At 22.7% G+C, this 16,138-nt stretch overlaps 1 long non-coding RNA gene across 1 annotated transcript; it reads left to right on the top strand.

Moving 5' to 3' along the window:
• The first annotated feature begins 13,377 nt into the window (after nucleotides 1-13,377).
• On the top strand, nucleotides 13,378-15,874 carry LOC114123504 (uncharacterized). Its single transcript, XR_003592359.2, has 3 exons — nucleotides 13,378-13,690; nucleotides 13,835-13,950; nucleotides 15,335-15,874. It is a non-coding gene; the product is annotated as an uncharacterized LOC114123504 (long non-coding RNA).
• Nucleotides 15,875-16,138: the final 264 nt, after the last annotated feature.

Raw genomic sequence — 16,138 nt, 5'->3', positions numbered from 1 at the left:
TTTTGACTCTTAAGTACATTATTTCTAATATTAAGTTACCTAAAGATTCCTATGAAAAATATTATTCAGTTTATACATTCATAATAGAAATTGATAAAAACGACAGTTAGAATGATGTTCTTAAAACTTGAATAATATATGCCTAAGTAAACAAAACTGAAAATATTTATGATAAAAAATTGTTTAACAGGAGTATAAGACGGTCTGTAATATTACAGTGGAGTTATAATATAATTAATTAAATGGCCATGTATGTATATTGTGTAACGATTTGCATATTTATACAATATTCAATTAAAGCATCGCCTCGAAGTATTTCTTATTTCTAAAATAATTTAACCAAGTTATTTCATGTTAGTAAATAGTAACAATATGTAGATGTATTCCATATTTACTTTTTTAGTTTTAAGCTCGGCGGTGTTACTAATACTCGTAAGTACTAATGTGAGAAACGTTAAGAACTTAAGGTAGAACAGAGAAAATATTATGAGCAGCCCAATATTCGTATGGTAAAATCAACCGTCAACAAGTCTAATCGTTTCGTTCGCTTGGTTTCCTCTATTATTGTAGTTATATGACTTGCCAATTAACTCGACCCTCGATAGACGACCTGTTTCCGACAGACGTTTGTATGTTGGCTTACGTTTGTATAATAGTAGTTAGTATATAATATTATTGTGTATTAAAAGACGACCAGTTGATCAACTGGTTAATCGTTCTGAGAAAAAATAAAACCGACCAGAATAGATATTATTAGAGGCCCTCTTGAAACATCTATAAATAAAATTATCAAAGTACAGCCGTACAAGAATGTAATAAATTATTATTAAGAATAATATATTATTATTTATAAATTATTTAAGAATATAGGTACATGATTTCAATCTGCGTTATTTAAGATTTGACGTAATCAATATCTTAAATATCTTTATTCAGAATAACTATTTAATTTAAATATCGTTTCATCAAAAACGAGTGGTGCAAGGATGATAAAACAGAATAGTCAGTATAATACGTAGTTAGATCACAACGAAATTTTATGGAAAGTTGAAGTTGTAAAAAATCTTTACTAAATGTTAGCGTAGATTTTTTTCAATAATTTAATTTTTATCATTACTTCATATTATCACGTTATACTATTAAAAATTATATTATACAAATAATTAATACAATAATTAAAAATTCATGTTGTTCTCAAATATTATTGTGTAATTTAGTTTCTATGAGCGCAGTTATAAGTAACATAAATAAGTCTTTACCACAGACCACAGAACGATTATTATTACGAACTATGCGAACGCGAAGTACGAGTATAATGGCGAATTAGTACTAATTGGTGTAATAGAACGTTTATGAACACATTAAAAAGACAAAAGGGTATTTTTAATTCTATAATGTCAAAATTGTTTTAACCATTTTAATAAAACCTTCAGGTCTGATATAATAATAATTGTTGTCATTTGTTAATATTTAATTTTGACAATTAACATTTGCATACTGGTATATTTATAGTTCCACAGTGTTTCCATTAGTGATATAAGATTGTATGATTATTTTATTGAAATTAGTGATAGGAACTATTTAGTACGTAAGGCCGCAAGGACATAGCTGGAAACAAAATATATGAGCGCACAGTGTCAGCAAAAATAAGGAGTTATGATAAATGATAGGTTTGCTCTTTAATGTAATGGTATCATTGTTTTTTTGCTTATTCGTATAATAGTCATCAGACTTTTATAATGTTAACAAATAACAATCGTTTTACAGTGAAGAAAAATGTATTCTAAGTGTAATTTATACTTACATTACGACTAGTGGGTGTACCTATAAATGATATAATATATAAATTATTATTTAAATAACAATACCTACATTGTGTCGTAGAAAAAAAGTTACTTCTTAAGTAGTTACGGTTGTATCAAAGGCGAACACTACCTATTGGCTATTATTAAATGTATTTTAAACCACAATAATGGTTCTCGCCTAATATGATGCATACGAGGTATGCGTACATCAAAATACGATCAGTATAATATAATTCATTAACGCGTATGCAATACTTCAAATAATAGAATGTGCTATTAATAATATAAAAAATTATGTTATTTAGAAGTTTTTTGCTACAGTTCAACAATAATTATCTTTGATATCACGTAAGAAGATTGAAATTCATTCATAGAATTTACTGATATAATGGACATTCGACTTTGATATTTGGACTCAATAATCCATTTCTGACTATTTTTATTTTTACTTTAACCGTTCAATATTTTGTCACTGTAGAATGTTTATATAGTACTACTAGCTGCGCCGCCTCCCAACTAAAATGAGTATAATTGAGATTAAATTCCACTTATAATTTTTACATGCTGCATAAATGTTAACAGTGTAAGCGCCGCTAGCAACGATCGACCAAATATTTGGTTTCAATTTTAATTTTAATTGCGTTTACTGGAAGAGTGATAGGCATTTTTTATAAAAATAAAATTATTTTAACATTGCATATTCTACAGGAAATAAAGAAAAGCGTAAAATAAGAAAACATAAGAAAATTATGAATTTCTATAATCCAATAACATTATTTTGTAAATAATTTTTAATAATAACTTAAAATTGAATTTGTATAAATGTGTCTTGTTATTGTGTTAAACGAAGTCTATTTTTCGTAGAATGTAGGTTCATTTTCTGTGTAAACGTATAGGTTATTAGACAAGTTCTAAAATTATAGTTTTAAACGGAAATTTATTATATTAATGTGTTATTAGTTTAATACTAAATAAAATACCCATATTAATATATTATAGTAATATAGTAATATTATTATAATGACATGGGTATGGCCAAATTACATTTAAAACTGAAATTAATGATAATTAATTTAATAAAAAGTTTATTTAGTCAATAGTGTTATGAATTAGTTTATAGGAGACAATATATAAAACATATGTTATTTATATTATTTTATTAAAATTTGAATATAAAAATATTGTAACATTGTAATGATTTTTAAGTAGTACGAGAGCAACACTTATAAATAGTACAATAATTAACAAAAATATGATTATGGAGAAAAACATAATACTGTGATTAGATTTAATTCTCTTCAAATAAATATAAAATATAATGATGAAATCAAAAATTTATGTAGCTATGCAAAATATTAAGTCTCAGCTGCATTGAAAAGATGTTCAAATCCATTAAAAGGATCGATATTACCACTCACCATGACACAACAAATTTAAAATCGTCAACATGAGTTTACAGGTAAAAATATTTAATTGTAGTAATTAGTAATACGTATAATTTTATTGAAAATTAATGAATAATATTTATTGTGAGTAATAATATTTATATGTAGGTCTACTTAAGCGCTTCAATATTCTTGAATAAATAATTTAATTAGTTAAAATATTAAAGATACCATTATAACTTATAGTACATTATTCATTTCAATTTCAAATTTTAATAGGTACAACTAAATTAATTTTGAAATATAAACATGGCGTTTAGTAGGCACCCATTTTAAAGGCTATATTTGAGGAAGCCCAATGGACTTTTTCATGTTTTTAAAATGATAGCTTGACTATTATTTTAATAGTACAAAATTATATATACCTATGTTATTCACATATAGACTATAATTATAACTCCTTTGGACTCTCTACTTCTGGAAAAAAAATATACTAAATAAGTACAACCTTTATCTTGTAAATCTTGTACACCATTTTTATTAAAAAGTCTAAATAAAATAATTTTTAGTAAAAAGTAATTTATTTTTTGTTTTATAAGAAAAATTAAATTTTATAACATTTTTAGGAAAAACATCAAGACATTTTGATTTTCCACTAAGAACTGCATAAGTTTGTTAAATCCACTATGGGATATCAACATACCGTCGACCTAATTTAGAAGCTTTACGTTCAAGTCTACAGTTGCAATTAATAAAAGTAAACATATTCTTTGAAATATTTGTAATTATATAATTTATATTAAAACTAAGTTTTGTTTCATAGGTATTTACATCTAATTACGACAGTTTTTAATGGACTATGGAGAATAAAAAATACAGCGTTGGATTCAGTATAAAATAATTTTTAATATTAAATGTAATTTGTACTAGGCTATAATATAACATCAATTATTAATTAAATTTTTTCATTGTTTAATTATTTTATTACTATGTAGTCTATGCTGGCAAATATTTTAGCATAGGTACATTATTTATTTGGCACATTCCTATTACATGTTAATTACAATTTACAAGGTGATGTATTTTGAATTATTATGAATAAGTTCAATTTTTAAAACACTGTAAAAATGTTTAAATTATTCTTATGAATTTAATTTTATTCTTGGGATTTTACTCTTAATTCTATTATAAATGATACCAATTGTATGAAATTGTGTTTTTTTTTTTATTTTGATCATATACTGTTATACTAATTGTTGATGTAATGATATGCACTAAGAATTATTATCACCAGAAATAGTTTTATATAGGAAAAAAAAATCAAAAGATTATAGACATATTAACATACTACTATTAAATATATACTTAAGTTTCTCATGAGTTAGTACTTAAAAGTATTTGTAAAATTTCAGATCTGTTTATTAAAATACATATTTATCATTAATTGTAAAATAGATAAAACATTTAGTACTTGTACAATAGTACTTATTCTTGTCTTGAAGTCTGAAGATAATGTAGGTTTATTCGGATTGATATAAGAGTAACTTGAATAGTGTTATTTTTTTCCTGTGAGCATTTTTATGTTTTTTGTATGACTGAGTCTTTAAATTTTTTCTTTAAATTGTTTCTACTTATAGAAGTTTTTTCATATGATTTAAAAAAATAATCAATGTCTTATATGGTACTGACATGTGATAACTTTTAATTTATTGATATATTTGAGTACATTATTATAATTTTTGATAAATATTGTTTTACAAATTGTATTTGGCATATTAGCATTCAATAAAAAAAAATGTGCCTCTAGAATTTAGATAGTAATCAATTATACTGGATAGTTACTCAGTTATTATTACTCAGAGTATAAAATATTGTTAAGTTATTTCATTAATTATTATACAATGTAAAACATTTAGTCTTTCTGGGTACAATTCATTGGAAAATGCTCTGCTTTCAGATTTAAATTAATGTAATACTCAAATGCAATGAATAATGTACCTACTAATCAATGTGTTTTTGTTTTTAATACCTATGATTGTAGAAATCTAAACAACAATTTGGATTTAAATATATGATGTTTATTCACTATAAATAAATAGACATATTAGAGTTGAGTCAATATTTATGAACGCTATTTTACAGCTTAATCAATTTAAAAATTATTATTGAGTCTCAAAAACAAAAAAATTTGAAAAATAAACATTTCCTTGTAATTACAAATTTATAACTGTCAGTACACAATTTTTCAAAAATCTATAGTTAGAGACCAATTAAATTCATGTTATTAATTCTATTGCATTTCGTTTTTCTTATTCATTATTTTATTATTATTATTGATAAATATCGCTACTTGGAACTAACAATGACATACCATTGGTTTATATTAATATAAAAATTGTTATCTTGTTTTTATATTTATGCTGTACCACGGCTTTAGATAGGACTATCTTAAGCCGTGTGCTGTACTTATTTTATGTTGTTAGATTGTTAGTAATGACATTATAAGTAAGATTATAATTGGAAAATAAATTAAATATAATTCTAAATCTTGGATGACTGTATAACTTACAAATAATTATAAATAATATTAACACTGTAATTGAAGAAAGAATGTGTATTATTATTTGTTAATTGTATAATAATAATTGTTATGTATAATATACAATTATCATTAAGTAGGTAATTTTAATTCATTGACTAATTATTTTGGTATTTTACACACCTTATTAGTTATTAATTACTATAATATATTCTTATAATTTTTTTATTTATCAAACTATTTTTTTTTTTTTTTTTTGGAACCTAATGCTTTCATTAAAATAATTGAATATTTTTAAAATTAAATAATAAATATTAAAAACAGAGACCATCAATTAACTTACTAATTTGAGTTAAGTCTATATTAATTTAAATTTATAACCAGCTATTATCTATTTTAATATAAATGTCTGTTAAAAAAAAAAAAAAAATTATTGAATAATTCTGTCTAATGGTAACAAGAATTTAATTTTTGGGTACCATCAATAATTATTTTGTTATGTTTAATATTTATCATTTAACTATTCGTAAATTAATGTAACTTGATTAAATTGAGTATAGCTTATTATTCTCATTATTTATTAAGTTAATTTCAATAAAAAAATTAAGTTTAACTTAACTCCAATATTTTAACTAATTTATTTTTAGAGTTAATTAAAATTCACTAACTTTGGGAATTAATTAGGTAAAAAATCTTAATAAATGATATCATTAACTAAATAAAGATTAAATGTTTAATTTAATATTTATTTTTGTTTATTAGTGAACTTCTTAAAATAATTCTTTAGAATTTATTTTAAATTGTAGGCAATGTTTAGAAGTAGATATTTTATAAGTTGTCCACTAATGGTTAAGTTAATTGATGGTTGGTTTCTTTTCCTCCACTGCCACTGTATAAATAAAATATTATGTTAAGTAAAAAAATATTTGGTCATTGTTTCTACATAAAAACAGATATTATGTTATATAAAATCCCTAATTTACGATAACAATATTGTCATTGATGATTGCTTGCATTCACTGAAAGACAATTTATCGGCCATTTTGAGAAAATTGGCTGTAAATTATGTGTTCAATTTGTCTGATTGACGAAAGTGCAATATAAATTACCTAATTTGGGATAGGGTCTACTTAAAAGAGAGATATGAACAGAGTAATGATTCTTCATACCTAGTAACTTGTTAAACATTTACTTAGTTTTTATAATTAATTTTGTAAATTATATGTTTTTTATTATATTAGTGTAAATAAAATTATATACCATTTAACCTATGAAGTATGAATTATTAATGCATATCTATATCTATGCATAGTAATAACTAATAAGTGATTTTTAGGTAATAAATAATAATAGGCAAAATGATTACATTTTAATAATTAATGTAAATAATATTTTATATTGTCCTAAAATGTGGTTAAAATTGTTTTTTCATATTAACAAGGACGTTATACTTACACTGTAGTTCCCGTCTAACACATAACATCATCAATTTTACTTTTAAAATAATCAATTTTGTTGCTTTTAATATTAAGATGACCTGTTACTAAATTTAAAGGTCAGAATGTTATTTAGGCCACTTAGGGTATCTTGTTAGATTTATTTTTTTGTACAAAAAATAAATGTATAGTTTTTATAACTAATAAGCAATTAAAAACTGTAATATCATGTAAGGACTAAGTTTAAAATTTTAGTTTTCATACCCTCAAATCTCAATAAATGAGTCTGGTGACGTCTCAGTAAATCAGTTACATAAGAACTTACAGTTGGAGTCATCACAAAGAGTTGTCTTTTATACGTATCTTTTTGAACTTTCCTCTACCAGTTACTACTGTTACATGCTTTAACAATTAACTAATTATATATATTATTTTATTTTATTTATATTTGTGTTATCTTGATGTAAGTACATAGTTTGTTTTTTTCAGCCTTATGTATGTTCCCTATGCTATGAACTTTTGTTTATTACTTACCTATTTAAACTTTATTAGTATTATCTAAATATAATATTTACATGTAATAAGTAAGGCTACATTCGGTGGTTTTAATGCAACTAGTGGTTATTAATAAAACTTTATTGTTGTTTTTCTCTACTAGTATTTGTTATCTTTGCTTATATTATAGCTTTACTATGGTTATTTAAAGAAAGTTTACTCACAGTTTAGTTTCTAGATGAGAAAGTGAATTGTACTCGAGGATGTTATAACGTGATGTTGTTTTTTATACATAATTTTAATCTTAGTATAAACTCACATGGTACATTTTTCTTTACAAATATAGATTTTTCTAGATTTTAACAATAAAACATTAAATATAATTATTTTGGTAATTGGCATCATTTAAATGGTTTCCAATTTTAAATAGCATGACATGTAATTGTTATTTACAAAATTCTAAATTAAGATATGGTTATGTTATGTTATGAGTTTATGACAAAATAAAAATATAAACAAATAGTGTAATATTTAAGTAATTAGACAATTTTAAAATATTATCTTGTCTATTGTAAGGTGTATTCATATTGCATACACATTGCGCCGTTTATACATAAATGATAATCGATTAAAAAAAAAAAAAAAATGATAGTTACTAGTTTACTACTACTCGCAGTATAGTAAGAATAGAAGTGTTGTAAAAAGCAATAATGTTTTTAACATTACAATTGAATATAAGAGCTATTTAATGGAAAAAATCAAAATATTAAAAAATAGGTGGTAACTAAACGGTATCCAACACTTCGATTACTAATAAAATTATTATTGATCGACAATTAAGGGATAATAATGTTATACTTTTTCAGATTATATAAGTTTTTGTTTTTCTGGATAAGTTTACTAGGAAATGTTTACATTTTATTTTCCGGAGTATCAACTTGGTTTAAATTGCTACCAGAAACTACTTTCAAAGTTAAATATCAACGATCATTTTTTTAATTAACGACAACTTTTATTATCGATACATTTTTACTGTTCATAAAGTTGAGGTCAGGCAAAAAGAAAAAAAACAAAACAAATTTCATTATAAAACAAATTCACTCCGCTCTGAATCTAAAGTAAGTATAAGTAATTTTAATAGAAACCTGAATGTTTTAAATTTATTTAATTACCTATTTATTAGTGAAAAGCTAAAAAAAAACTCAACAATCACGATTAACAACAGCAACGTTAATGTTTTGTATTAAGTATTGAGATTAAGTTAACAATAGCTTAAAATTTGTTTTGCTATTAACTATTATAATATAGCTAGTTATCAGTTATTATAATTACTTTGTATCATTAAGAGTATGATACGTATACTCTGGGAGCGTTAGCGATAATACGCACGCCAGGACACTAATTTACTTCGTGCACACCACTTACACCTATAAATTAAAATAATGGAAGAATAGCTGTGTGTGTGTGTGGTGTATTAGTTTGAACAGCAGTGGTCTGGATTGTCGGGAAAATTCTGACGAGCTACATTATGTGGAAATGTACTTATGCGTGTGTGTATGTATGCATGGGAGTGTATTCTTAACTTCTTAAGTACTAGAAATATATGTAGACACATAATAAATTGATGACAAGTGTTGGCGTGTAGCGTGTTGTGGTATAATATAATATAAAATGTATAACATAAGTATAAGAAATTCTTAAGAATACTGTAACGAAAAGCAGTCCTCTTCTAGTTTAACAATTACAATTGTACAATAATACAGCCCTTCTGGACTCTGGTCTAACAGATAAAAATAATAATAAATGTTTTCACAATTTGTACGAACAATTTATTGTTTATAAGTATTAAATATATTATAATAAACGCATCTACGTGTTGTTGTTTATTATGTGTTTGTAAATGTAGTAATAATAGAGATAAATTTAATTCACAGCTAATCAGAGATAAAACCAAATAAATAATTATTAATAGTGCGAACTGTTAGGTACTTACTACCAAATATAACGTAGGTATATAATTTTAATAAATAGAAAATAAACAATAAAAGTTTACAATTTGTGAAACATAGACTGGCCAGCTGTTACCACATCTAAATAAATATTACCTATATATTACTATATACACAGCTTAAACAGATATAATAATACAAATAGTGATTTGCGTTTACGAGTATAATAATATTAGTGGCGATTTTCGCCCACTAGTATTATAATACACCGTGTATTATATACATATAGTATATAGTCTACCGATATCACACAGTAATTACAAAATTATAAATAAGGATGATGATAATAATATGTGTGAGACCAGCTATTTTTATAGTGATCGTGAAATTAATATTTTCTTTTGGTATTTATTCTATTGTAGTATAGCATTGATGGCAAGTCATTGCTGTTACTCGGGGTCCGTCCAAATTTTTATTAAAAAAATATTGTATAATATGTACATTGTACATATTATTATTTCTAAAACGAATAGAGAATATGCATCAAAAATACATAAGTTTATCCATAAAAATACCTATAGAAAAGTGGTGTTAAGTTATTCAAATGTATAAATTGTAAAGTATTTTTGATTATTTTTGATTAATTTATTAAAAACAATTTAAATAGGTAGGTAGCTCTAATAAAAAATTATAAGTTAGTATTGTATAGAATATTCAGAAAATGATTCAGTTGAACGGTCTAATATATATTAGGCTGGAAATAGCTTAATTTATTCATTACAACAACAATTTAATCAAACTGATCAAAGTTTATAATATTTTGTTTAAAGCTTTTAAAATATGCTATGATTATGCAATTTTTTAAAAAAAAATAACTATAATATTAAATTTTACTAAATTAACTACTTTTACTGGTATAATCTATGCATACGAAACATTTAAGTATTTAATCAGTTTTTTATGATAAAAGTGTAAAAAATATGGATTTATTGGATTTACATATAAATCCTTATTTGTTATTTATTAAGTATTATCATTTAATATATGTCATAATACTTAATACTTAGAGATAATACATTTTTAATTTGTCAATTGTAATATCTATAGTGGTATTTAGTATGTAGTGGTTTGTTTTCTTAAATGAGATTATTTTGTCACGATAAAAGTACTATTAGCTAATATTAACTGTATATAATATAATCAAAGACAACTAACAAGTGAAACTGACCAGTCATCTATAATTTATTTTGAAAATAAATTAGTTATGGTCACGTAATAAAACGCAGAAGTCGCTCTGCTGAATGGTATAATAATTAGTAGGTAACCAATGTATCTACATCCCATTGAGTGTCATTGAGGTTATTGTAATGGATATATATATTATATTTTTTAGTTCATTGATAAATTAGTGCATATAAAAAAATATATTTTTCATACTTTGCAAAATACAAATTAAAAACTCAATAAAATAAATTGAAAAATAAAATTGAAACATTTTAAATGTCTATAAATAGCATAAAAAAAGATTTAGCGTTTAGCAATAATATTATGCAAAAATATTATTTTTCAATTATGTAAAATTTTATAATATATTATATTCGTAACTATGAAAAGTTATATTAGGTTTTAGAAAATTCTAATATAAATTAAAACTAAAACCTATATTGATTTCTTGAAAACGGCGATAAAAAGGTGACACTTTTATTATTCAAACTATTATTGATCTAAATTAAATTTAAAAAAAATATATATATTTTCAGAGTAAATCAAAAAATTCCATAAAAGGTCTAATTGTGATTGATGATTCACATCATTTTGATATTATTCAGTGAAATTTTTCAAAATATCATTTTTTCGTTGAAATTTATCATATTATGTAATTTCATAAAAAATCGTTGTATTATTTTGTTACAAAATTTTTTAAAATTAATTTCTATAGAAATTAAAAATCTAACACAATTCAGTAAAAATAAATATTATTAGTATTAAGCATATAAAATTATTTTTATTTGTTATGCATATGCCTTCCAGATAACATTTCCGTAATTAAAATGTTAATTATTATATTTTATTATTCTATGTCAACACTAATATTATTTTAAAAACATTATAATTCCATAATTGTAATTTATAAGTTATAAACTAAAATTACCATAAATAGTATTTTTATAATAAATTAAAATTAAATTTATAAATTTTGTTATTAATTGTGTGTTTAATAATATGTATTACATAATTAAACAAATATTTTTGAAACATAATTATGTATAATATTATATTTGTAAAATATACATTTTTAGAACAAGTAATGCTTAAGTATCATTGTATCAATAGAATGCAGTAACCTTAATAACAATGTCAAATCCAAAAAAAAAAAAAATTTAGATTAGCTGGCACTCATAACAGATGTCCACTAATGAAAAATATTACTAATCCACAGTATAACGAATTATTATTTTTTAATTTAAAATTTAAATCACAAATAGTTGCTGATTCTTTTTTTTTTGTTTCAATATAAAAATGAGATTATAAATTTTATTAATACTAATACAGCATATTCAACAAATACCGACTAAGTCATTTTAATATGTGTTATTTGATTGTACGCCTTTTATGTTCATCGTAAAAGATTAAATTAAAAAATCGTTACATTTATCCATATATTATAGTTAATATAATTGAATATTGATCTAATACTTTACAAACAAGCTAATATTTTATAAAAACGAAAAAGTTATGATATTTAATTTTGAAAATAAATCAATTGCTGTTTTCTATATAAAATATTTTTAAACAAATAAAGTTAGTTAGATAATAATACATTAATACATACTTTGATTATTTAATGAATGTTATATTTTTTTACTGAACCAGATAAAATTTCAGGATGAATATAGTATTTTTTTAAATGAAGCTATTGTTGATGCTGTACCTTCATATTGGGTGAAAAATGATTTATGTGCATGGCAAAAAAAAAATATATAAAAAACTCTGCCAACTATTACTAAATTTCAACCAAATAATGTAGATTATGACTATTTTCTTGGCAGGGTATTAATAACTATTGTTTATTATTATTATTATTATTATTGTAGGTACCAATCATTTAAAATAATATGTTTAATATTACATTATAATAGACAGCTTACAAGAAGCTTGGTAAAAGTTAAAATTTCTGAACTAACATTACATTTAGAGTTTAGACCATGAAGTGGTAAGAAAACAATCAACAAACTGTGATGGTATTACAAGTTTAGTGAAAATTCCCCAAACTTATAGTCCGGATACAAATAAAATTAGAATGATCTATAATTTTTTAATTAATTATAAAGATAATTTGCGTGATTCAGTAATATTAATTCATGTATAATTTGTAATATTACTATTATAATAATAATAAAATAATAATTATAATTACTTATTAGATTATAATTGTATATAATTATTATGATAATAAAACTGCTGTTAGCAAAAATAGTGACAACACGAATGGAGATCCATAATTTTAGCGTCGTGGAAGGAATGATGTTTTCAGGTAATAAAAATGAATAGGTACATTATCTAGTAAATATACACATCAATAATTACAATTTTATGAAAATAAATGAATTATTTAAAAAAGAAACATAAAATATCATAATATATTTTATAATTTAGAATAATTAATATATATAAAAAATAATTTTAGGATAAATAAATAATCTTAATAATTTAATAAATTATATCTAATTTTTTTGTTCTGTTTAGAATATCTTGACCTAAAAAATACAGATAAAGTTACACTATCGCCATCTTTAAGAGTCACAAATCGTAATACTTTTAATTCACATATTTTAGAATCACATAGTAGTAAGTTATTCTTAAAAACTGTTTTATGTATATGTCAAGCACATTATACTACTATATTTATATTAAATAGTTTATAGTATTAGTGTATCAATATGTAAAATTATAATCACCAGGTGGCAGGTGCCGGGAAGTAAGATTTATGAAGATAACTTACATATTTCATACACCATCATCGCCTTTCAAAGTCATAAACTATAATTTTTCTCGGCGCTTATTGAAGAATTTCAGGATAGTAAGTTATTCTCGATAAACGTTTTATGTATATATATGTCTATTTTTACTCAAGTTTCACCTATCGCTATTTTAGTTTACATTAGATTTATTTATGAGCACTAGTCTATATCTTATATTTTTAATTATTTGTATATAACTATAGGCGCATCATAAAGAGAAAATATCAAAATGAAAACAACCGCAAGTCTAAAGAAACCACTACGTTTAAGAGATCAATTCAAAATGAATATAATGTAACTAAACGTTGCAATACATCAGGTATATATATAATATATATATATATTATGATTATGCTGCGAGTATGCGAGTATCACACTATCACGTTTCATTAAATTGAGGTATTATAATGTATAATAATATAATAAATGTATTTATGTTTAAAAATAACAAATAGTAAACGCAACAAATTTCTAGTCATTATATTATTATATTATTATATTATAATAATATACATTATCAATTATCATAATAATTTCAATGTTGATAGTTTGACTTTAATTATTAATATTAACTTGAATATTTATAGAATACAGTATCCCAAGAAGTTCTGATCATATTTATACACTAGCATTAACTGTCAAAGTCCCATCAAAAGTTACTCAACTTATTATTGATAAATAAAATTAAATATACCAACATAAAATAATACCTATTTAAATGATAATTTAGTGAATTAAAAATATAAAATATAATAATTTTCTCATTATTAACATATTTCAAATTTATATCTATTTTTAGTTCAAAAAGGTTAGGTGAAGTATTGGATAAAATTGAAAGCTTTCCATATAATTCGATATGTCGCAGTAAAAATATTAACACAAATTCTTATGAAGTAGAAATTGAAAATATATTTACAAAGTATTTTTATATTCTGAATAACGATTTATTCGATGAATTTGAAAAGTAATTAAATGAAAGAGAATTTAGATGAAATATAGTAAGTTTTTCTTCAATATAAAAATATGATATAGAATATAATTAAACTTGATATATTTTAACTTAATTTACATTAATATTGCCTTTTTAAATTTGGCTTCACTTAAATGAGAGTCAGCACGTAAAACAATTTTTTTTTTTACTACCAATTTTAGACTGATGAAATTAAGCACTATTCTAAAAAAGATTTGGTACTCACAGTAAGAGAAATTTTGCGATAGATGTTTTACGATGAATTGCTACTTTAAAAAACTACTGTTATGTTTGATAAAAAGAGAAAACCAAATTTTTATCTTTGGCTTCGTGATTGTATAGTGATTATATGTAAAAATACACACACAAAACAATATGTAATTTAAATAAAATATTAAATTATTATCTTTAAAATAGGTACCTTAAAGATTTAAAAGTCTTTTATTAGCTTCAAAGTTCAAAGTTTCAATAGGTATTAATAATAATACCAACAACTCGATTATAATATAATTTTGGAATAATTTTAGTATTAAAAGAAATTAAATTTGTTAAGTTTGAATCACAATCAATTAATAACTTGGATAATAATTGTACACTTATTATTATTTTAAATTAAAACTAAACATACTATATTGATAAATAAAACTTAAATCAAGATATTACTTATAGTAACATAATATATTTTTTTCTAATATACTAATCGAAATGTGTGTTTTTAAATTATCCGTGACAGAAGCAGTGACACAAATGAACACGCATAACGAATCTACAAAATGAATGTAAAAATTGCAGCACCTATAAAAACGTATATTTTATTAGGCGCGCCATCTCACTTTTTTAAAAAGTCAAAATTAAATTAAGATAAAATTTAATACAGTGATAATTATCATTTTATGTATAATATAAATCAAAAGTATACGAGTGTATCTACTTATTTTTATATTGTTTTTTATTTTAAATTACTTTCATGATTGATTTATAATATTTTAAATTTAATTACTATAACGTACAGCTACCTAAACAGTATTAATAAGTATTTATATATATCTGGAATATATTATACTGGTATTTACTATCTAGGTACATATGTAACTATAGTAGATTAGTAGATTATGATGAATCTCAGTTTTATGGTAAATTTAGTAAGTGCATAGGTAATACGTTGCCTTTAATTAAATACATATAACTACAGTATTATCATGATTTTTATGCACAGCAATAATCATCATGTACATTGCACATATTAATAATATATTATAAATAAAACACGCTAATGAGCATAAGTTATAAGCATTGAAATATGAATTTAATATTAAATACATTTTGATGTAAAAACGTTACTGTAATATTACTTTGAATGTATGAAAAAATATTTTGATGATATTTTTATATTGTCATAATATTACACGATTTATATCATGATAAAATTTTTATTAAAATGTTTTAATAATATTATACACATGTCATTAATACAATAGGATTTTTTTGGCCAATACATATTATTATAACGTTCTTATACTATTTCTGTTAGAATAAG

This window comes from Aphis gossypii, chromosome X (assembly GCF_020184175.1).
Source record: "Aphis gossypii isolate Hap1 chromosome X, ASM2018417v2, whole genome shotgun sequence".
NCBI lineage: Eukaryota > Metazoa > Arthropoda > Insecta > Hemiptera > Aphididae > Aphis > Aphis gossypii.
Note: the sequence above shows the minus strand (reverse complement) of the source record. Positions and strands in the feature narration are given on the sequence as shown.